This window comes from Mustela lutreola, chromosome 6 (assembly GCF_030435805.1).
Source record: "Mustela lutreola isolate mMusLut2 chromosome 6, mMusLut2.pri, whole genome shotgun sequence".
Classification (NCBI taxonomy): Eukaryota; Metazoa; Chordata; class Mammalia; order Carnivora; family Mustelidae; genus Mustela; species Mustela lutreola.
Genome location: NC_081295.1, coordinates 108,802,296 through 108,826,124, shown reverse-complemented (window position 1 = coordinate 108,826,124; position 23,829 = coordinate 108,802,296).

The following is a 23,829-nucleotide window of genomic DNA, read 5'->3' as shown; positions in this document are numbered from 1 at the left end:
ATGATAAATATTTAATAACAGACTTTCAGGCATGGGAAGTGGATGGTGTGAGCAAACCCTGATTTGTTGCATTTGTTGATTTCCATGGTGTTAATACTTCTATCTTGTTCAATTTCAAGCTACCAATGTGGTATCGCTGAAAGACAATTGGAAAGAAATGTGCAATATCAACTCTCACAAGCCTGTGCAAACCAGTTCTAGCACAGTCCTAGATCTACATCTAGGTAGATATGTATTTACCATACTAGAAGTGAAAATAGAATTTTTAAAAATATTCATAAATTCATTTTAGAAGAATAATCAATCCATTACCTGTTCACATAAATAACAGAATCTTTATGAAAAATAGTTCTATTTTCCAAGGTAATAAAAATATTACAGGGATAGTAGAATTGTTTTTACATTTTCTCATTGTTTTATTTTTCTCATAATTCTTTATCATGTGACTTAATAAAAGAAAACTGGATTCTCATATCTGAAAGAGTATACAATCTGTTGCAACATCACACCCTACATAGTGAAAAATCGAAGCAAAAAGACAAATACAGTTGATCTTGGAATAACATATGTCTGAACTGTCTTTATCCACTTATACACAGATTTTTTTTTCAATGAAAAATACAGCATACTGCTGTAAATGTATTTTTCACCTTTATAATTTTTTAAGACTTTATTTATTTATTAGAGAGACAGAGCACAAGAGAGAGCATGGGGAGACAGGGAAAGGGAGAACCAGGCTCCTCGAAGAGAAGTTAGACAGGGAGTCTGATACAGAGCTCAGTCCAAGGACCCCAGGATCATGACCTGAACTGAAAGCAGATGCTTAACCAACTGAGCCACCCAGGTTCTCCTCCTTTATGATTTCTTAATATTTTATTTTCTCTAGCTTGCTTTATTTTAAGAATACAATATACACTACATATAACATGCATAATATGTGTTAGTTGACTGCTTATGTTATCAAGAAGGCTTCTGGTCAAGAGTAGACTATTAGTAAAGCTTTTGGGGAGTCAAAAGTTATATATAGACTTTGAAGAGCAAGGGGATCAGTGCCCTTAACCCTTGTACTGTTCAAGAGTCACTATGAACAAAGACGTAGTTTGCTCTTGGAGACCTATAGGAAGAGTTTTGAGGACTACTAGGATCTTTGAATTACATTTTGAACTATTGCTCTAAAGAAACAAATTCAACTAAAAGGAAAAACAGCAAAAAAGGCCTATGCAGAAATTATCTAAATAAGAGAAAAGCAGAACACCTTGAGTATATTTTCTCTCTGGAAAATAGAATGATCCATGAGACATGCTATTAAAAGACTACAGATCATTCTCAATTTACAGTGGGGTTACATTCTGATAAACCAATTTAAGTTGAAAATATATCATGAACCAAAAATTCATTTATTACACCTAACCCACCAAACATCATAGCTTAGCATAGTTTACCTTAAATATGTTAAAAACACATTAGCTTCCAATTGGGCAAAATCATCTAACACAAAGCCTATTTTATAATAAAATGTTGACTATCTCATATAATTTATTGAATAGCATATTGAAAGTGAAACATAGCATGACGGTATGGATACAGAATGGTTTTAAAGATATCAGTTGTTTACCCTTACCATATGGTTGGCTGGGAGATACAGTACAGTGACACTGCCCAGCATCACAAGAGAGTATCCTCCCACATATTGCTATCCCAGGAAAATATCAAAATTCAAAATTTGAAATACAGTTTCTATTGAATGTATATTGCTTATGCACCATGGTAGGATAAAAAAGATCAGAATCAAACCATCTTAAATTGGGGACTGTTTATAGTTTAAAGTTCATAAAATTAATGAAATCTGTGATCTTCTGAGCAAGGGCCAGACACAAGAAATGCAAAAACAAATGAAGAAATTTAAATTATACATAGGAATTTAATTGTAGAAACAGTATCCCATTCATCTATGCTTCCCAGAATTTTAGGAAACATACTGATATACATCAGGAAGTCATAAATTTTTTTAGTACAGGAAATTTTAATGAAATAATGATGACAAAAATTATCTTTAATATATATTCTTAGTAAGTCTAAAATTTTCCAAGAAAAGGAAAAAAAAGGCTTTGGTCAAGGAATCAGGTAGTTCATCTGTTAGAGCATGTAAAATTTAAAAAAAAATGACACCAGGAAAGTTTATTATTTCCTCCAAAGCATTTAAACTAATCTATATAATGCATATAGCATAGAACCAACATCTGTGTTGATAATAGATCTATATGATATTTAAACACATCATGATCCTGAGATTCTTAGATGCTATCAATGGTAACAGTCAGACTTGACTGAACATTAATCTTGTCAATCAAATCAATAATGACTGAAGTGACAATTATGAACATCAAAAAGCACATGAACAGAGTCTTTACTATTTCTAATTGATTTTGGAAGTATAAATCAAATTTTTATCAGGGAATTGGCTTGTTTCTTTATAATTGCTTATTATCTGACCCCAAATTCTACTGTGGAGACAAAAGATGCAATTTGAGGATAGAAATATTTTAAAATTAAATATAATTTTCTACTATATTTCATCAAAATAATAAAGCATTACTACATTAAATTTCAATTAGTAACAATAATAATATATAGTATAAAGATAATCAATATATTTTAATTAGATTAACTACATCCTTAAGAAAGGAAACTGAACATATGATTTTGTTATAGAGGAAAAAGTCTTCAGAAGTCATTGCTATAGAAAAATATACTTTAATAGATTGCTATTTGATTTTTAGAAAATTAACTTATATTAAAAAATCATATAAGTGTTCTGAGCATTAAGACAACAAGACCCATAATGAGTTGAAAAAAATCAATATTAAACCTGAAGTGAAAATATTTAAAATATTTTTAAAATATTACAACTGTTCCAAATGTTTGAAAAGCTAGAAGATTGAACCTGAGTAGACTGTAGAATATTGTAAATATAGAAACAAACTAAAATTGACTTCTAAGAGATTAGAACTATAGCACATAAGATTAAAAAAATACACTGGATGTGATTAACAGAACATTAGACAAGGCAACAGGAAAGAGTAGTGATGAAAAATATGCAAAATAAAACCAGAAAGAAAAAAGATGGCAGGAAAATGGAAAAAAGTATCAGTGATATAAGGAACTTCAAAAAGTCTTATTTACATGCAAGTGGAGTCAACAAAACAGAAGAGGAATGAAGGGGTAGGAAAATACTTGAAGGAATGTCTGCAGTCTTAAAACCTTTATGAAAAGTAACAAATCCACAAATCCAAGAATCTCACTGAATTCCAAACACACACACACACAAAAATGACAAAAATTACATCATGGCATGTAACTATCAGATTGCTTAAAATTGGTGATAAAAGAAAAACTTTTCAAAGCAGCCAGAATGGGCAAAATATAGTATATTCAGCAAAGCAAAGGCAAAATGACAGCTGATTTCCCATTAGAAACAATTCAAGTTAGAACATAATGAAACATTTAAAACTATGAAACTAGGAAGAAGAAAAAAAGATGAAAATAGAAATTAAGTAAGCAGAAGAAAAGATAACAAATAATTTGATTAAAAATGAGAAGACCTGAATAGACATTTTTGCAAAGACATATAGGTGGCCAAAAATTATATGAAAAGATGCTCCATATCATTTATCATCAGAGAAATGTAAGTCAAATCTACATTAAGATATCATCTCACACCTGTCAAAATAATGTTATCAATGAAACAAGAACACAGTTTATAGAGAACAATAAAACTGACAAACGTCTAGATAGAGTGATCAAGAAAAGAAGAATACACAGATAACCAAGTTTAGGAATAAAAGAGGTGACTTCATTAAATATTCTAAGAGTATAGAATATTAAAAGAATATCATATACTGGTTTATACCAATAAACTCAACAATTTAGATAAAATAAACCAATCCCTCAAAAGATAAAAATTACTAAAGCTAACTAACAAAACTTCGGGGCCAGACAGTTTCATGGGTAAATACAATCAAATACATAAGGATAAAATAATACAAATTCTTCACAAACAATTTCAGAAATCCAAAGAGAAGAAAATACTTCCCCACTTGTTCTCTAAGACCAGAATTACCTATGCTAATACCAAAATAAAACAATGGCATTACAAAAAAGCAAACTACAGGTCAATATCCGTTATGAACATAGATGTAAATTTTTCAACAAATTCTAACAAATTGAATCTAGCCACATATAAAAAGGATAATAAGTTGCAATGAAGTGAAGTTCATTCATAAAATGAAAAATTGGTTTAATATTTGACATGCAGGTCAAGGAAAAGAAGTAAAAATATCTAGGTTAGAAGGAAGAGTTAAAACTGTCTCTGTAGGTAGGAGAAGAATAAATGAAACAAGATGGGATTGGGAGGGAGACAAACCATAAGTGACTCTTAATCTCACAAAACAAACTGAGGGTTGCTGGGGGGAGGGGGTTTGGGAGAAGGGGGTGGGATTATGGACATTGGGGAGGGTATGTGCTTTGGTGAGTGCTGTGAAGTGTGTAAACCTGGTGATTCACAGACCTGTACCCCTGGGGATAAAAATATATGTTTATAAAAAATAAAAAAGTAAAAGTAAAAAAAAAAAAAACTCTTAATAAAGGACAAAAAAAAAAAAAGGAAGCAGGCTTTTATTTATTTATTTATTTATTTATTTATTTGACACAAATTGAAAGAGAGAAAGCAGGAACAGACAAAGTAACAGAGAGAGGGAGAGGGAGAAGGAGAAGCAGGGTCCCCAGTAAGCAAGGAGCTAGATGTGGGGCTCAATCCCAGGACTCTGGGATCATGACCTGAGCCAAAGGAAGCTGCTTAACTAACTGAGCCATCCAGGCACCCCAGAATCAGGCTTTTCTTGCAAAAAATGACAAGATGATTCAAATATCCATACAGAAACACAAAATATTTAGAATACCAAAACAATTGTTTAAAAACAAAATAAAGAACATAAAAAGAACAGAAAGCACACACACAGAACAAAATAAAAATAAAAAAGAACAAAGTTAGATACCTTACATTTTCTGATTTTAGGAAAAATTAACTTTAATAAGACTGTATTAAATAAGGCAGGGTGATATTTGTATAAAGATTAGGTTAATGTTCACCAGTGTAAAATAGAATTGCAGAATATACTCCTATATATATGACCAACTGCTTCCATGGGATACACATGAATAGTATCCCTGATCTGGATTTTTTTAAACCTGATCATGATTAGCAAGCCAGACCACAAAACTCACACTGTTATGGCTGAAGTAATATATGCTGAAAATAGGTCATAAAATGTCACTTGTCTTCTCCCTACTTCTTTCAGAACATTCTATTTTGAAAAACCAAATCTCTGTGTAATATGACTGATAATCCTGAGATCTCCATGCTGAATAACCCATATGTAGGTGTTTCAGTAGACAGTTCCAGCTGAACTTATAGTTGAAAACCACTGTAAATGGCAAGAGTGAGAGTTATCCTGATTGCACAAACAGGTTGAGCTTCTATCACAGTCAACATCTGGCTTTAATTGCATGACAGACTCTAAGTGAGAACTTCCAGTCAGACCCTCCCTAAATCTATATCCCACAACATGGTGAACTAACTGAAATGGTTACTGTAAACTTTAAAGCTTTAGGCTATTTTTTTTTAAATGTTTTAAAAGAAGGCTGGGATATAGTCTGTATTTAATAACTTGCTCTAGAATTATCCTAAGATTTAGTGATCATCCTTTTTCCATTTTTCTCCCTTTCAAAGTAAAAATTTTTATAGCTCTATCTATTGTCTTTCTATCATCTATCTTATCTCACATCTTTCTTTTTTGTTTCCTCCAAAGGATTTATATATGTATATACATACATACATATATATATTTATTAATATATGTATCAATTCATATACCAGGTTGTTATGAGACAACCCTTAATCCTGAAGGCTCTTTTTTCTAGCTTAAAAGGTCTACAACGTACCCCTTTAAGTCTTTCTTTCTTTTTTTTTTTTATAAAGATTTTATTTATTTACTTGAGAGAGAGACCGTGAGAGAGAGCATGAGCGAGGAGAAGGTCAGAGGGAGAAGCAGACTCCCCATGGAGCTGGGAGCCCGATGCTGGACTCGATCCCAGGACTCCAGGATCATGACCTGAGCCGAAGGCAGTCGTCCAACCAACTGAGCCACCCAGGCGTCCCACCCCTTTAAGTCTTCCAAAGATAACTTGAAAAGGGACCTAGAGCCATTCTCTTGATTTGATCTTTATCTTACAATTCTTTTAGAATATTTTGTTTCAAAAGAACAAAGATGTAAAAGGGTTTTACTCTCTGAGCAGGTAAATTCTGGATCCTCTATATATTCTCTAAAGGCAGCTTGCAAATGGTATTCATCTCTCTCTTCTTATACCTTATTATAAATGTCAAACAGAAGGCAATTGAAAATTTCGATTTTATACCTAGAAATAGGCATACCCAAATCCATAGGCCTATTAGATATGGTTTTCCATCGTCCATATTATTAACAAAGATGATTTTCTAGTTGTTTCACTGTTACACAATCTGAGACACTACTTTTAGCCTGCTATAGAACTTTCCTCACTAATTTTCCATCTATTGACAGATTTTATACCATTTTCCAGGTTTTAATGTTTCTTCATTGCTTTTCAAGCTTTTGCCAATTACCTTTTCCAAACTTTTTAAGAAATTTTTTATTACACAACATCCCACTTCCAACTTCTGTATCAGTCAACATATACTACATTAAAAAAATACTCTAATACCAAGAATTTAAAAGACAAACATTTATTATTCTCACCTGATCTGTAGGCTTTGGTGTTTCCTCAACCCAGATCCAAGTCCGAGGCTGAATAGTGAGGGTACCTCAATCATGTCTATAGGAGTTGGAGGCTGGGATATCTGAGAAGACTTAAGAGCCCTCTCTCTTTCTCCTAGCTCAGACTTGAGAAGAGATTCCATCATCAAGTTAAGGTTATACCAGTGCAAAACAACATTGCAGTCCTGGTATGTATCATATTTGCTATTTACAGTTGGAAAAATCAAATTGAAAGCTAATTTCTATTCAAATGATAGAGAATCAGATTCTACCTTTTAATGAAAAGAGAGTCAACTTCATGTTGTAGAGGGATATAGATACAAAGAGGCAGGAACAAATTGGTAGTCATTCCTGAAATAATCTAAAACAGTTGCAATAGTCAGAACACGTTAAATTTGAGTCCTTTTTGAACTTCATACACACAAAAAGACATGTGTTTAATGTGCAGCTAATAAGTCAAATATACTGGATTTCTTTTAGAGAATTTCCATGGACTATGTACTTCTTTGTAAAAGAACACCTTTTGCAGGCCAGTACAGTGCACTCTTTGATTATCACAATTATCTGAAACAGTGCGGTGTATCCAAAACTTGAAGATGCTAACTTTTCTCTCTCCCTCTTTCTCTCATAGGTTTATATTTGTTTCATGATTCTTTAGATTTTAGATTTAGATTTTTTTTCTTTTAGATTTTTTTTCTTTTAGATTTTAGACTTTCCATATTCACTGGCTTTAATAAAACACTAATATGCTTTACAAGAAAAAAAGAAGCCCTTTCTATTACACATTTCTGATTACACACATCTAACTTCTGCATTACACACACACCTAACTATGCATGAATAGATAAGTGCACATATAAGTAGAATCAAATATGTCCTCTTCTTTTGATGGTTCATAAAAAATAAAAAATAATAAAAAAAAAAAATGGTAAAACAAATATGTCCTCTTGTTCAACAATCTGGAAGACACTGAAAGAAGAAGTAAAATCTAAGTTAGCTCAGTGTCAGGTGGATAAATAAAAGTTCACAAGTTCCATCTGCCTTACTTCTTGAATCCTTACTGATCAATATTTTCTAAGGTATTTGATATACTCCAGTATCCTTTCCATAAATTTGACCTCAATGCATGCATGCCTGTTTGCATGATGAGACTGGTTTGCAGTACCATTCAGAAGTTTACAATTGAAAATTTTGTTTAAGGAACTGACCTGAGTTAGGATTCACAGACCGGTATATCTAATTCCCAATGCTTGAGCTCTTCCCACAGAATCATGCTGCTTCAGCACACTAATCAGATAAAGGGCTATTAAACTTCTTCTACTCTCCTCTGCATTTCTCCTAGGCTTTGTTCTTGAGAAGGAGAGATGAAAACAGAATTATAGAAGACTGTTGGGGCGCCTGGGTGGCTCAGTGGGTTAAGCCGCTGCCTTCAGCTCAGGTCATGATCCCAGAGTTCTGGGATCGAGTCCCACATTGGGCTCTCTGCTCAGCAGGAAGCCTGCTTCCTCCTCTCTCTCTCTGCCTGCCTCTCTGCCTACATGTAATCTCTCTCTGTCAAATAAATAAATAAAATCTTAAAAAAAAGAGAATTATAGAAGACTGTTGTAGCAGAGAAATTGATCATAATATACAATAAGAAAATGGTCACTCAGAATTTATGATCTTGCTATTACAAGATTTTTTGCTAATTAATCTTTTTTTTTTCTTCTCTTTTTCTTTCTTTCCTTCTTTTAAAGTTGCTACATTCTGTGAAAGTCTAAACAGAAAATGATTGGGGAAGCTTACTAAGGGAATGATATATTAAATTCCATGATCATAGCATCTGGAAAGTTTACTGGATATACTTTGTAAGGGTATCTTACCAAGAACCTGATTCCAAAGATAAAAAAAAAAAAAAAAAAGGCTTGATATCTTTAGAAAATATTAGGGTAGTTAACCCTGGATGGGGCACAATGCTAACATCATAATTTTACTAGGTCATGAGTACTTCCAATAAAGTAAAAGAACCTTCCCAACCTATTGATAAAATATGCAAAAGTTCTTACGCAGTTCCTTATACAAAACAGATCTTAACGTTTTCTTTCATTAAGAAGAAAATAAAGTCCAAAACATATTAAGGTAGTAAATAGTTCTGATAATGAAAAAGCTTAAGCTCATGACACGGTCCTGTTTTTTAATCTTTAGGGTCTTTGTCACACAGATAATTCTCTCTAGCATGCAGATATCATTGAATGAATAACCCTGCCATTGGATGATATGTCAGTTAAACCTCAATTTTGCAGCCGTAACAACAAATTTCAGCATTCAGATTTGTATTATTCATCAGAAATCACATTTTAAAAATCTTACCTTAGATTTGCTATAATTAGCATAATTGGAAATGTCATAAAACCAATAATAAACCTTAAACACATTTAAACCTTAATAATAAGGTTTTTCTCTGTCCAATAGTCACTAAATCAGTGGTTCTACAGCCAATATTGAATACATACCCTGTGTAGACAGACAGCTTCACTATCTATGGTAAAAAATTATTGTCCAAAAGTGGGGTATCAGGCAAAGCACACATGTTATCATCATGTTCTTCGACATCAGCTTCAGTATCAGCATCATGACCAACCTTAGCTTGTTTCAAGTACTGGGAGATTAGTATCACTTTTCTTCTAATAAATTATCTTCTGTATATTTCCTACAAATTAAAATATTTCCTTTCCATAAACTTGATTCTTTACATTATGTAGACATTTGTTTCTATTATAAATAAGTCATATATATATATATATATATATATATATATATTTAATGTATCTAAATACCATAACTTAATCCATAAGGGATGTATAGTTCCTCAACATAGAAAAGTCTGAAAGAAATGATAGAGAACTTATTTTCACTTAAAAACATACAAATCAAGTCTTCAGAGAATATAGCTAATAATGAAGTTTATCATTTAATATTTGTAAAACCAAACATAATTATGAATACTTCTAGAATCTATGAGTAATTTCTATATCTACTTCCTGAGATTCCCTGTGAGGCAAGAATGAGTCCATTGTTAAACAGCTTCATTCACTCAAATTAATGAACCTACATTTCTCAGGACAATTGGTACACTGTCATGTGGCTTATTAAAAATAATTGTAATAGTACTCAGTAGCCTTAGAAATAATTAAAATGGCTGTATTATTTTCATGTTACAATATAGTGAGTTGTTAGAAGTACCTAGAGGATTAGGGATCTATATTGAAAGACTTTGATTAGTTTTCCTGGAATTGAGAAAAAAAGATAGATGTGCAAAAGTTTATTATGCTTTTGAAATAGTAATGAATTTAATATGCAAATTTTTAAAATACAGAACATATTATGTATCTCCAATAAATTATTTGAGATTGTGGAAATCAAAGATCCTACTTTATTAAGGTACAAAGAAAAACTTTCTCAGGTTGCTTTGTAAATGAAGTAATGTATGGAAAATTAATTCAAGTCCATTAGTAATTGAATGAAGTCATTTTGATTTTGGTATAGTCCTTTCATACATTGGAACCAAATAAAACAGATTTGATATCAAGTAGAAGATGAAGTGTGATAAACTAATAAGAACTCTTTATAAGTAGTTAAAAATGGATTTCATATATTAATATATATAAATTCATTATATATTAGGTGCTTTCAGGATACAGTAATTGCCCAAGATACTGTATACCACTTTGAAGAAAACATAACAGATAATTATTATAAGCATTATGATGGCAGAAAGCAAATAGGATATAGGAACATAGAGCAAGGGTATCTTTCCAAGGTATGAAGTAAGGTAATGGTATCAGTGAAGCAATAGAGATCATGTCATATTTAATATAGCATTAATTCTGAATAGTACTTATTTTAAAATAATGTTGATCTTCTAGAAGACTAGCAAAGTTAGCACGGAGTTTCAAATATCCTTCATGGAGTTTCCCAAGTACTAAAATCTTACATAACCATGGTATAATAAGCAAAAACAAATAATTATTATAGGCACAATACTATCATCCAAACTACATAATTTATGAAGATTTTCCTATTTTCTAATAGACCACTTTATTGAGGTATGATTGACATGTAAAAAAATTATACATAATTATAATATATACAGTTTAATTAGTTTGGGTATAATATACACCCATAAAACCATCACTGTCATCAAGGTCATAGACATATCTACCATCTCTCAAAGTTACCTCCCATCCCCATTATTATTATTATTTGTTATTGTTTTTAGGTATGTATGTATGTATGTATGTATTTCTTAAGTGTGTGGTAGAACATTTAACATAAAATCTCCCTTCTTAGCAAATTCTAAGCATATAATACAGTATTGTTAGCTATAGACATTTTGCTGTATACTAGATCAATAGAATCTATGTATTTTACACTACTTATTTCTTTTTGAGTATTCTATCTAGGATCCCACATTGCATTTAATCATCCTATCTCCTTAGTGTCCTTCTGTCTGTCAAAGTTACTCAGTCTTTTCTTGCATTTCACAACCAGGACACTTTTGAAGAATACTGATCAAGTATTTTTTATAATGTCTCTCAACTTGGGCTTTTTTCTTTGATACTTTTCATGATTACACTGAAATTATAACATTGTGGAAAAATACCAGTAAGGTGATACACCTTTCTCATGACATTATATATGGGGATACATGATACTAATATGTGTCATTACAGGTGCTGTTTATTTTCATCACCTAATTATGATAATGTCCACCAAGCTACTGCAGTGGAAATTTAACTACTTTCCCCTTTCTGTACCCTATTTATTAGAACGAAGTTGCTATATCTAAACCATATTCAAGAAGAAGAGAATTCAGCTCAACCTCCTGGAGCAAGGAAAATGAAGGAATATTTGGATTCATGTTAAAACAACCATAGTAATTCATAAATATTTGGGGGGACACTTTAGGATATGCAAATATATCTTTACATTTTACCCACTAATTTTAATACTCATCAGTGGATCTTGCCTATAGTAATTATTATATTAGTTTTATAATATTGATCTATTTCTCTCCTTCCTTGAACAATTCTTTATTGGAAATTTTCTGTATTCACACAATTTATTTGTACAGTTAATCATTTCTAATGAGTATCAGAATGGATTCATGGAAATTTATTTTATTTGGGGGCTTATAATGACTAGTATTCTTTGAATATGGCAATATTCAAAGTACATAATCTTTTTACATACTTTTTTATAATTTCATTTCTATTATTCATTTTTCAATAAGAATTGGTTATAATCCACTTGTATTTTTAAAGATACTTTCTATACATACTTTATATCAGCTTATTTCTTCTATTATCTAATTAGTAATAGATACTGAAACAAAACTGTAATTAATTTTTGTTAAATATACCATGAATATATCATTTCCACTGTTTATTACATTAATTATGGTTAATACATAAAATAAAAATATTTTCAAAACATCCTTAACTAAATAATCAAATATCAGCCATGTTATTTTGTCAAAAACATTCAAATACAGTTTCCTTCTTTCTTCAAAACTTCAGTTATGGAAATTTAAATTAAGTAATATCTCACAATGTAATTTTCTTGATCACTTATTTATCTAATTTAATAGGAAATTCTTCTACCTAAAATAAACTTTGATATTTGTTTATTTATGCTATAGTTGTATTTAACTTGCTCTTTTACCATAAAATATCAAATTAACACAATCCTGAGGCAACACGGATTGTTAAATGAATGCAAGTTGGCAAAAGGTACATAATCATCCAAAAATAAGGAGAATATGCATTGAAATGCAGGATGACATCCACTTTCAGAACATTCTCTCCTCCAGTTACTCCTAGAAATCTCTAATGTCTATTCCCAGTATCACAGTGGAGACAGGCAAGCCAAAAGTGAACAAATGATTATTCTTCTTTTCCATAATTTTACAAAACCATATCTAACAATTAAAATATAAGATTTGGAACATATTACAAGGAGTAGAAGATGACTGCATTCAAAATAACCTATTAAATATGTGTTTTCTTTATAATCATGATGTCTTCATATTCATAGACTAAACAAACTTCTGACAGAGAAACTCATAGAAGATACCACTTTATTGATTTCATACTACCAAGTACAGTGTGTGCATTGTTTATATATAATTGTCCTGGCCTATAATGATTCTTTGAATTATTGTCAAAAATTACAAACAAAGAAAATGTATTTTGTCCCTGCTTCTGACAGATCATCTATTGAAAAGCCTTTCTAAAACTTGGAATACTTGGGACCTACAGTGTGTGTGTGTGTGTGTGTGTGTACATATAATACATATATATGTGTGTATATATATATATATATATATATATATATATATATGATTTATTTATTTATTTTGTCTTGGAGTTTTGGTCTGGTTGTCACTCTGTATGAAAGGTAAACACCTATTCTGAATCTGGTCTGCACAGAAAAGCCCTCTGTTCTCCAAAGTTGGAGAAGCCTACCCAGTAGGTGCTTAAAGTTTATCAGATTTACTGTCAATTACGTTAAAGGGCAAATATATAAATGGCTTTCATAAGATGTGCTTGATTTTAGAGTTATCTGTTCTCATGTAAGTATGTATGTCTGTGTGTGTATATATATATATATATATATATATATATATATATATACACATACATATGAACTACTCTCCTTTGGCTGTAATTTGTCCCAAATGCTGACCATTATATTTTTTATAATATATATATTTTTCTATAAGCTTACATGAATAATCAAGTAACATGTCTATGAAACACAAAATTCAAAAAAATAAATTAAAAGTATAAAACAGTTACTTTATGTGAAAGATCAACCAAATTTAAAAAGTTACCATTGTAAATTTAGCCATGGATCATATTTGCTTGATAAATATTTGTGTATCTTTTTTTATTATTTTTTTATTAACATATAATGTATTATTAGCCCCAGGGGTACAGATCTGTGAATCGCCGGGTTTACACACTTCACAGCACTCACCATAGCACATACCCCTCTCCAATGTCCATAATCCCACCACCCTGTCCCTGCCCCCCTCCCCCCAGCAGCCCTCAGTTTGTTTTGTGAGATTAAGAGTCACTTATGGTTTGTCTCCCTCCCGATCCCATCTTGTTTCATTTATTCTTTTCCTACCCCCATACCCCCCATGTTGCATCTCTACTTCCTTATATCAGGGAGATCATATGATAGTTGTCTTTCTCCAATTGACTTATTTCTCTGAGCACAATACCCTCTAGTTCCATCCACATCACTGCAAATGACAAGATTTCATTTCTTTTGGTGGCTGCATAGTATTCCATTGTATGTATGTATATATATATATACACTACTTCTTCTTTATCCATTCATCTTTTGATGGACATAGGTTCTTTCCATAATTTGGTTATTGTGGACATTTCTGCTATAAACATTCAGGTGCATGTGCCCCTTCGGATCACTACATTTGTACCTTTAGTGTAAATACCCATTAGTGCCATTGCTGGCTCATAAGGTAGCTCTATTTTCAACTTTTTGAGGAACTTACATGCAGTTTTCCAGAGTGGTTGCACCAGCTTGCATTCCCACCAACAGTGTAGGAGAGGGCTCCCCTTTCTCCACATCCTCGCCAGCATCTGTCATTTTCTGACTTGTTGATTTTAACCATTCTGACTGGTGTGAGGTGGTATATCATTGTGGTTTTGATTTGTATTTCCCTGATGCCAAGTGATATGGAGCACTTTTTCATGTGTCTGTTGGCCATCTGGATGTCTTCTTTGCAGAAATGTCTGTTCATGTCCTCTGCCCATTTCTTGATTGGATTATTTGTTCTTTGGGTGTTGAGTTTGAGAAGCTCTTTATAGATTTTGGATACTAGCCCTTTATCTGATAATGTCATTTGCAAATATCTTCTCCCATTCTGTCAATTGTCTTTTGGTTTTGTTAACTGTTTCCTTTGCAAAAGATTTTGATTTTGATGAAGTCCCAATAGTTCATATCTGCCCTTGATTCCCTTGTCTTTGGCAATGTTCCTAGGAAGAAGTTGCTGTGGCTGAGGTCAAAGAGGTTGCTGCCTGTGTTCTCCTCAAGGATTTTGATGGATTCCTTTCTCATATTGAGGTCCTTCATCCATTTTGAGTCTATTTTCATGTGTCGTGTAAGGAAATGGTCCAGTTTCATTCTTCTGCATGTGGCTGTCCAATTTTCCCGACACCATTTGTTGAAGAGATTATCTATTCCATTGGACATTCTTTCCTGCTTTGTTGAAGATTAGTTGACCATAGAGTTGAGGGTCTATTTCTGGGCTGTCTGTTCTGTTCCATTGATCTATGTGTCTGTTTTTGTGCCAGGACCCTACTGTCTTGATGATGACAGCTTTGTAAGAGTTTGAAGTCTGGAATTGTGATGCCACCAACTTTGGCTTTCTTTTTCAATATTCCTCTGGTTATTCGAGATCTTTTCTGGTTCCATACAAATTTTAGGATTATTTGTTCCATTTCTTTGAAAAAAAAAATGGATGGGATTTTGATAGGGATTGCATTAAATGTGTAGATTGATTTAGGTAGCATAATATTTGTGTATCTTAAGTAGAAATTTATATCTTGAGAATATTTGCATTGTTATGATGATAAGAAAGAAAGAAAGAAAGAAAGAAAGAAAGAAGGAAAGAAACTTCTAAAAAATGGGAAAACATGAAAAGCCCACTTTTCCACCAAATTTTAGATGGGATAACTTGTATGCCAAATTGTAAATGATTTAAATACTTCTGAAATAATTTTAATCTGTAGCTTTTTAAACTGTCTTCTAATCATATACTCCTAGAAAATTAGTGAAAGATATGGGCTTCTTCCCCAAGAAAAAAATATGCTCTCACCCATGTATGCATGGACAAAAAATGTAAATAATTTTAGAAATTAGTGCATCCTTTGAAGTCCACACAAGGATTCACAGATTTTGTCTCCTACATTATGCCATTTTGTTTTAAAGGAAAAAAGTCAACAAATACACAAAGTTAAGGTATAGAACTAGAAAAAAGTTAATGTTTGACATTGGTGTTTGTTATACCATATCAACAGAAAATATGAATTTGCTCAAGCTTTGAGCCCAATAAAATCCTCCCTTTAATAAAGTTTATACTAAATATTATTCCCTGGAAAGAAAAAAAGAGCATGGAAAGACTGTAACAGCACACTATTTTAAGAAGAGTGTTACATTCCCTGGAAAATCTGAAGTTAAACTAAAGTCCTAAAATCATATGGGAACCACTTATGAAAGGAAATGATGCAGAGAAAGGGGAACCCTCTTACACTATGGGTGGGAATGCAAACCGGTTCAGCCACTCTGGAAAACACTATGGAAGTTCCTCAAAAAGTTAAAAATAGAACTATCCTACATTTAAATAATTACACTACTAGGTATTTACACAAAGGGCACAAAAATATGATTCAAAGGAATACATGCATCCTGACATTTATCGCAGCATTAGCAACACACCCAAATTATGGAAAAGCCCAAATGTCCACAAAATGATGATGTGGTATGTGTACGTATGTGTGTATGTATATATATATATACATATATATACATATATATATATAATGGAATATTACCCAGCAATCAAAAAGAATGAAATCTTGCTATTTGCAACAGTGTGGATGGAGCTAGTGTGTATTATGCTAAGTGAAATAAATCAGTCTGAACATGACTATGATTTCACCCACATATGAATTTTAAGAGACAAGAGAGATGAACATAGGGGGAAATCAAAAAGAGAGAGTCAAACCACAAAACAGATTCTTAACAGTAGGAGAACAAACTAAGGGTTGCTGAAGGAAAGATGGGCATGGGGATAGGTTAAATGGGTGACAGTTATTAGGGAGGGCACTTGTGATGAACACTGGATGTTGTATATAAGTGATGAATCATTAAATTCTATGCCCGAAACTAATATTACATTGTATGTTAACTAAATGGAATTTAAATAAAAGCTTGAAGGGGGAAAAACAAAAGGGAATGCTGAAGTTTACTGAAAAACTCTCACCAAAAACTAAAAGAAAATAGTAAACACTACAGTCACAAAAAGCAGGACAGCAGACAAAATCCTAATTAATCTCCAAATTGACTTATTATCAATGTTATTTGTCCCATATATCTTTTGATGACCTCAGTTTTTGTGTCAATAAAGCTATGTGATCAATGCACGTTATGTTAGATATTGTCTCATTAAAAAATAAATAAATGATATGGCAGTAAGAATTCCTAATTCATCATAAGCAAAACTGGAATTTGATCAATCCTGTATTAAGTCACATTGTTCAAAAATATAGAGGAATACTAATTAATATAGAAACAAAATTAAGTAAGGCTAAAAATAAAATCACAGTGTATCCAGAGAAATAAGGAAAAAATAGAAGCAGAATATCATCAACATTAAAATGGTGAATAATAAAAATATTAAGAAAATTCTAATGTATAAGGATTCAACTTCAGATGTCTCCAATATTCATTTTATTTTGTTTCTCAGAATAATAGTGATATATAGATAAGTATAAAAATAATTTACTGTTTTCTCATTCAGAAAAGTATACAAACAAAACCTTCAGCTCTATAATTTAAATAATTCTAGCTATGTATTTCTTATTTTAATCTTCCTACAAACTGAAAAATATATTTTTGCATGGAATTTTTCTTTAAGGGTTACTTAGACCATTTACTAATCTGTCTAGGCCCACTCCTAGCTACTCTATTCAACTTAAGCTGACTTTTAAAAAGTAATAGCTTTTCAAGAAACCTCTTTAATATATATTTCTTTTTATTCCCTCCTCAAACAAGGTAGTAACCTTTACTTCGTATGCTTTTTCTCCACAAACAGAAGCAACCTAACACTGTGTAGAGTCCACCAAAATGAAATCCTGACTAAACAATATCTTGATTTTGTTCTAGTACTGTCCAATTAGCAAAAATCACCAAAGGACCAATTTATTCAAAGCCATTTTGTAAAAGAAAAGTTTCCTAAATGACTTACCAAATGAGCTTTCACCAAATTATTGGATTTTTTTTTTCTCCCCTCAGTTAAAATCACCATAGGTTGAGCTGCTCTGCAATAGCTTTTGCAAGGATTCCTAGTCCAGCTGGGTTCTCAGATTTGTGTTTTCCACATTGGAATGCTCCAAGTTGAAATGTAATTAGTGGGCTTCTCTCTCTCTCTCTTTATTTTTCATCTTTTTTCATCCATATTTACTGATCTATAATGGATTGAAAGCATTGTATAAGATTAAGGTGTACAACATGATGATTAGATACATTGATAGAGATTATTATAATAGGGTAGTTAACATATCATGTCACATGGTCACCATTTTGTTGTTATTATGGTGGAACATTTAAAATATACTTTTATAGCAACTTTAAAATATACAATATGAGCTTTGTTAATTATAGTTACTGTGTTACACAAAATCAAAAGACAACTGACAGAATGGGAGAAGATATTTGCAAACGACATATCAGATAAAGGACTAGTGTCCAGAATCTATAAAGAACTTAGCAAACTCAACACCCAAAGAACAAATAATCCAATCGAGAAATGGGCAGAGGACATGAACAGACATTTCTGCAAAGAAGACATCCAGATGGCCAACAGACACATGAAAAAGTGCTCCATATCACTCGGCATCAGGGAATTACAAATCAAAACCACAATGCGATATCACCTCACACCAGTCAGAATGGCTAAAATCAACAAGTCAGGAAATGACAGATGCTGGCGAGGATGCGGAGAAAGGGGAACCCTCCTACACTGTTGGTGGGAATGCAAGCTGGTGCAACCTCTCTGGAAAACAGCATGGAGGTTCCTCAAAATGTTGAAAATAGAACTGCCCTATGACCCAGCAATTGCACTATTGGGTATTTACCCTAAAGATACAAACGTAGTGATCCAAAGGGGCACGTGTACTCGAATGTTTATAGCAGCAATGTCCACAATAGCCAAACTATGGAAAGAACCTAGATGTCCATCAACAGATGAATGGATCAAGAAGATGTGGTATATATACACAATGGAATACTATGCAGCCATCAAAAGAAATGAAATCTTGCCATTTGCAACAACATGGATGGAACTAGAGCGTATCATGCTTAGCGAAATAAGTCAAGTGGAGAAAGACAACTATCATATGATCTCCCTGATATGAGGAAGTGGTGATGCAACATGGGGGCTTAAATGGGTAGGAGAAGAATAAATGAAAGAAGATGGGATTGGGAGGGAGACAAACCATAAGTGACTCTTAATCTCACAAAACAAACTGAGGGTTGCTGGGGGGAGGGGGTTTGGGAGAAGGGGGTGGTATTATGGACATTGGGGAGGGTATGTGTTTTGGTGATTGCTGTGAAGTGTGTAAACCTGGTGATTCACAGACCTGTACTCCTGGGGATAAAAATATATGTTTATAAAAAATAAAAAAAAATTATAAAAAAAAAATTTAAAAAATTAAAAAAAAATAATTAAAAAAAAAAAAAAGGATGTTTGTATTCTTTGACCACATCTCAGTTGCTTCATGCCCTTGCTGCTGGTGACCACTGTTCCATTCTGTGCTTCTATGGGTTCAGGTTCTTTAGATTTGACATATAAGTGAGATCATATAGTATTTCTCTTCTATACCTAACTGATTTCACTTAGTATGATGCCACAAGGTCCAACTTCATTGTCAAAAAAGGCAGATTTTCTTCCTCTTACCAGCTGGATGATGTGTGTGTATGTGTGCATGCACACACGCATGTGTAGAATATATAAATTATATCTGTATATATATATCTATATCTTACCTATCATCTACCTGTATGTGTAAATGCATACGTGTATGTATAATGTGAGATACATATATATATCACATTTTTTAATCTACTCAACTGTCAATGGACAGTTGGTCATTTCCATGTCTTACCTAATGTTAATAATGGTGTAGTGGCCATGGGAATGCAGATATCTCTTCTAGATTCTGATTTCCTTTCCTCTGGCTATATATCCCAGAAGTGGAATTACAAGATCATATTCATACAAGTTCATACAAGTTCATATTTTGAACTTTCTGAGGAATCTTTTCCATAGGGGTTATACCAATTTACATTCCTATCAACGATGTGTATTTCTTTTTCTCTGCATCTTCACCAACACTTGTTATTTCTTGACTTTTTGATAACATTTATCCTTAAAGATGTGAGGTGTTATATTATGGTGGCTTTGACTTGCATTTTCCTGACAATTAGTGATGTTGAGCACTTTTTCATATACTAATTGGTCATTTATTCATCTTCCTTGGGAGAGTTGAATAATTCAGGTATTTTGTCCCATTTTTAACATGGTAGTGTATGTTATATATTTATGACATATATGTGTTTTAGTATATATGTTAAATATGTATAAATTTGCTATTGAGTTGTAGTTCTTTATATTTTTTGGAAATTAATGCTTTATCATATACATGGTTTTCAAATATTTTATTCCATTCCAGAGACTGTCTTTCACTTAACTGATTGTTTCCTTTGCTGTACAGAAGCATTTTTTAGCTTGATGTAGTCCTCTTTATGATTTTTTGCCCTTTGTTGCTTATTCTTTTGGTATCATAACCAAAAAAATCCATGTCATGACCAATGTCAATGTAATTTTTCTGTTTTCTTCTAGGAGTTTTACATTTTCTGGTCTTATATTTAAATGCTAGTCCACTTCAATTTTTTTTCCATGATGTAAATTAGTGATTTATAATAATTACATATTTTGGTCTTTGTTCATAGTTCCTAGATCACAGCTCTCTAAACCCTTGGAATTTTTTAAATGATAAGAGAAATGAGAATATATTTCATTAAAATATTTAGTCTCCTGTCCTCAGCTACTGAAATCATTTCAGAATTATAAGGTGAGATGGATATCTTGATATTTATAACAAGTGCCTTTCAACCACAAATGACTTTATACTAATGAGGTAGCTTTTGGAAATCCTTGAAAGGAGTGGGGTCTGGTTGCCAGTGGGAATCCATTTATAGAGAGTTGGAAATTTTAGTCCCATTCCTAATTTCCGGGTGAAAGATGCTGGAGTTTGAATCAATAATGAGTGGCTAGTGATTTAATCAATCATGCTTATGTAATGAAGTCTCCAGAAAAACCCAAGAGGAGGGAATTTGGAGAGCTTCCTGGTCAATCAACCAATAGGTTTCCACATGCTACTGTGCAAGGTCCAGACTCAATGGGGACAGAAGCTCCTTTGTTTAGGACTTCATCCTATCTATATCTCTTAAACTGGCTATTGATTCATCCTTTAATATCCTTTGTAATAAACTGGTAATCTGGTGAGTAAAATCATTTCCTGAGTTCTGTGAGGCACTCTAGCAAATTAATTAAACCCAAGGAGGATGGGAGTCACAGGAACTGCTGATTTATATGTCATCAATCAGAAGCATAGATAACAACCTGAACCTGAAATTGTCACCTAAAGTCAGGGCAGTCTTGTGGCACTGAGAACTTGTGCAATGCTATATCCAGTTAAATAAGGTCAGAATTGAGTTGAATTGCAGGATACCCACTTGGTGTGCGAAAATTTCTTGGTGGTTTGAGGAAAAAAAAAATATGCTGGTGATGAGAATTGAGTGCAGAATCATTAGTGGTTTAAGAATTTCATACTTTTGAATGTAAATATCTAGTTTTTGCAATACCACTTATGAATAGACTTTCCTTTCTCCATTAAGTATTCTTAGCTTCATTGTCACATATTAGTTGACAGTTTGGGGGGGTTATTTATAGAGTGTCTATTCTGTCCTATTGGTCTATGTGTCTCTTTTTATGCTAATACCATACTGATCTGGTATCTATATCTTTGCAAGTATAGTCTGAAATCAGGAAGTATGATGTCTCCTATACTTTGCTTTTTCTTAAGATTGCTTTGTATATTTAGAGTTGTAGTTTCATACAAATATTATCATTATTTATTTATTTTCCTATTTCTGTGAAAATGTCATTGGAATTTTGATAGGGATTACATTGAATCTATAAGTAACTTTGGGTAGTATGGACGTTTTAACAATATTAACTCTTATGTTCCATGAACATTAGGTATCTATTTGCATCTTCTTCAAATTTTTTTTTCTTATCAATGATATCTTGTAGCTTTCAGTGTGCAAAGTTTTCACTTACCTTAAGTTTATGATTAATTTATGTTTTAATTTTTTAAATTGATGTGCTTATAAATGCAATTGCTTTATTTCTTTTTCAGATAGTTTAGTGATAATGTGTAGAAACACAACTGATTTTTACATATTAATTTTATATATTGCAACTTTACTGAATTCATTGACTAGTTCTAACAGTTTTTGGTGGTCTTTAGAGTTTTCCATACAAAATCATGTTGTCAGAAAGCAGAGAAAATTTTACTTCTTTCTTTCCAAGATGGATGCATTTTATTTCTTTGTCTTGTCTATTGCTGTGACTAGGACTTATAGTACTCTATTGAACAGTAGTGGTGATAGTGGGCACATTTGTCTTGTTCCTGATTTTAGAAGGAAATCTTTCATTCTTTCACCATTGAGTATGTTAGCTATGGGCTTAGTATATATGCCCTTTGTTATGTTGAGGTATGTTCTTTCAATACTGACTTTGTTGAACATTTTTATCACCAAAGGATGTTGAGTCTTATAATTTTTTTTCTGTGTATAGTCATATGATTATATAATTTTATATTTTATTCTGCTACTATGGCATATCACATTTATTAATTGCTTATGTTAAACCATCCTCACATCCCAGGAATAAATACACTTGATTATGGTGTATAATTCATGCTAATGTGTTTCTAAATTTAACTTGCTAGCATTTTGGAAATAATTTTTCATTTATAATCATTGGAGATATTGGCCTATAATTTTCTTTTCTTATAATGTCCTTATCTGGTTTTGGTAACAGCATAATGCCAGACTCATGAAAAGAGTTAATTTTTTGGAAGAATTGAGAAATATTGGCATTAATTTTTATTTAAATGCTTGGTAGAACTCACTTCTGAAGCCACCTACTGCTAGGCTTTTCTTAGTTGGGAGGTTTTTGATTACTGCTTCAATCTCCTTGTTAATAACCTATTCATATTTTCTATTTATTCATGATTCAGCCTTGGTAAATTATATGTTTCTAGGAATACATTCACTCCTAGGTTGTCCAGTTTGTTTGCATATATTTATTTATAGTTATCTCATAATCCTTTATATTTTTGTGGTATCGGTTGTATAACATTGGACTTGAGCTATGGTTTAGCCCAAATGGGCCTAATGGATTTAACAGACATATGTAGAATATTCCATCAAACAGCAGCAGAATACACATTCTTCTCAAACACACAGTAAATATTCTCCAGGATAGAACTTTTCCAGTTCACAAAACAAATATTAGAAACTTTGAAAATATTGAAACTATATCAAATATATTTTCTGACCCCAATAATATGAAACTAGAAACCAGTAATTAGAGGAAAACTGGAAAATTCCCAAATGTGTGGAAATTAAGCAAGAGCCAATGATTTAAAGAAAAAATCAAAGTGGACATCAAAAAATATCTTGAAACAAATGAAAATGGAAAAATAACATATGAAAACTTACGGGATGCAGCAATGAAATTCTAAAAAGAAAGATTATAGCACTAAATGGCTATGTTAAAAAAAAAAAAAAGATCTTAAGTAAACAATCTAACTCTACATCTCAAGAAACTAGAGAAAAGATAAACAACTAAGCCCAAAGTTAGCAGAAAGAAGGCAATAACAAAGGCAAGGACACAAATAAATAGACAATAGAAAAACAATGAAACATAGACTTAATTAAAAAAAAAAAAAAAAGAGTACACTTGGGGTGCCTGGATGGCTCAGTGGGTAAAAGCATCTCCCTTCCGCTCTGATCATGGTCCCAGCATTCTGGGATTGAGCCCCCGCATCAG